General features: G+C 58.0%; 1 pseudogene; it reads right to left on the reverse strand.

Annotated features, from left to right (window-relative positions):
- Positions 1 to 1,134: 1,134 nt before the first annotated feature.
- Positions 1,135 to 1,294, reverse strand: LOC140398762 (U2 spliceosomal RNA; annotated as a pseudogene).
- Between the last annotated feature and the right edge of the window lie 1,163 nt (positions 1,295 to 2,457).

The following is a 2,457-nucleotide window of genomic DNA, read 5'->3' on the forward strand; positions in this document are numbered from 1 at the left end:
TGTCTGTGGGGCTGGAGCAGACCGTTACAGGTAATTCAGTACTTTTTGCAATACTGTTGTTGGAATGCAGGAATTCTGACAGTCAATTTGTGCATAGCAGCCTCCCCACAAACCGCAATATATTAACAATTAGATCATCAAGTGGTGTTGCTTAAGGGATAAATATTAGCTAAAACACCAGGGAGAATGTTCCTGCTCTTCTTTGAAACAGTACCATGGGATCTTTTACCCCTGGGGCCACAGTCAAACATCTCGGGTGAAATTCTCCGGTATCGGTGTGATGTCCGCCGACCGGCGCCAAAAATGGCGCAAATCAGTCGGGCATCGCGCCGCCCCAAAGGTGCGGAATCCTTCGCATCTTGGGGGGCCCAGCCCCAACCTTGAGGGGCTAGGCCCGCGCCGGACTAATTTCCCGCCCCGCCAGCTGGCAGAAAAGGCCTTTGGTGCCCCACCAGCTGGCGCGGAAATGACATCTCCGGGCGGCGCATGCGCGGGAGCGTTAGCGGCCGCTCACGGCATTCCCGCACATGCGCTGTGGAGGGAGTCTCTTCCGCCTCCGCCATGGTGGAGACCGTGGTGAAGGCGGAAGGAAAAGAGTGCCCCCACGGCACAGGCCATCCCGCGGATCGGTGGGCCCCGATCGCGGGCCAGGCCACCATGGGGGCACCCCCTGGGGCCAGATCGCCCCCCCCCCCCCCCCCCCCCCCCCAGGACTCCGGAGCCCGCCCGCACCGCCTTGTCCCGCCGGTAAGAGAGGTGGTTTAATCTACCCCGGTGCAACAGGCATACTAGCAGCGGGACTTCGGCCCATCCGGGCCGGAGAATCACGGGGGGGGGGGGCCCGCCAACCGGCGCGGCGCGATTCCCGCCCCCGCCGAATCTCCGGTGCCGGAGAATTCAGCAACAGGCGGGGGCGGGATTCACGCCAGCCCCCGGCGATTCTCCGACCCGGCGGGGGGTCGGAGAATCTCGCCCCTCATTCCAAAAGACAGAGCAGGACTCCTCAAGTACAGCACTGAGAGGGTGCGATTTAATGGGAAAAGTTCTAAATGCCGTATCAGGCGTGACTTCCCAGGTGCTTCCCGGCAGCTGAGCCGGCAAGATCACGGCCTGTATTTGAAAACATTTTTTTATTAGTTTTTCTGAGTTACCAAGCCAGGGCTCAGAGTGTGGGACAGGGGCGAACCCCTAATCCAGCTCCTTGCCTGCTCCAAAAACCAATTCAAATTGAATCCAATTCATTGTCCCCACAAGAGAGACACACTTGATCTTAGCCAAAAGGCCGAGAAGCGATCCACGGCCCGTATTTAACAGCACTTTGTGCCGGAAATAATCCCCCGTGACCACCAACAGGGCCGCTAATGCCTCCTGGGAGGCAGTGGCAGCAGCTATCAGTTCGGGTAGTGTGACCAAACGGACTGCCATCCAGTGCAGGAAGAAGACTAACGACCTCCACTAGGCTGCAAGGGTAAGTTAACACCAGAGGAGAGAGCAGTCACCTACAGCGAGCTTGGCCTGTTGTGCAGAGATGAGGATCCACTGTCCCTTCACCAAATGACCTGTCTCAAGTGAGTTATTTATGTCGGACAAAATGATCCTTCCTTCTCACTGACCACATGTCCATTTTCTCACAGGATCGCCACCTGATGGGGCCGAGCCATCCGAGATCCCCCCTCCCCCCCCATCGTCCCCCCACCATCCGAGAGAACACTTTGGAGGAGAGCTCGGAGGAGACCACCATCGAGGCGTCACAGCTGTCACCTCCACCCTCCACCAGTGCAGAGACACACACCTCGGTGGGTGACAGAAGGGTACAGGCTTCTGGGGCACAATCCGGTGAGCACCACACCGTTGCTGATGCACATTACGTGGAGGGAGGAACATCCAAGGGAGTCAGCAGTCAGAGATTATCCCAGAGCTGATGCAGACTCCAGGACACGACCGTGAGATTCAAGAGGGGATGTCAGTGACACTCCAGCAAGTGTCAAAGTCTACGAGCACAAGAGAGGATGCCGACAATGCATGGCACCGAGGCTAGAGTGGCGACAGAAGTTGAAAGCCTGGCGCACGACCTCAGTATCTTGAGTGGTGATGTCCAAGACATGGCTCAGTCTATGTCACCATGGCTGAGGTCCTCGACAGCATGTCCCAGTCGCTGAGGGATGTGTCCCAGATGCAGGTGAACTTGCCGACATACTGTAGAGCATGGCCCAGATGCAGGTGGACCATGCTGAGGCTCTCTGGGGCATGTCCCAGTTACCGAGGAGCATCGCCGAGGGGGTCAACACCATAGTGCAGACAATGAGGAGACACCAGGACCAGCTGAGCTGCATGATGCAGGGGCCTCTGGAGCTCACTTCAGCTGCCTCTCCATCCCATAGAGTCCCTCAGGGCCTTACAGGCAGCGTCCAGGAGGAGAGCGCTGGTGCCTTCCATCACGGAGATGACGACGGTCTC

Source organism: Scyliorhinus torazame, chromosome 21 (genome assembly GCF_047496885.1).
Source record: "Scyliorhinus torazame isolate Kashiwa2021f chromosome 21, sScyTor2.1, whole genome shotgun sequence".
Classification (NCBI taxonomy): Eukaryota; Metazoa; Chordata; class Chondrichthyes; order Carcharhiniformes; family Scyliorhinidae; genus Scyliorhinus; species Scyliorhinus torazame.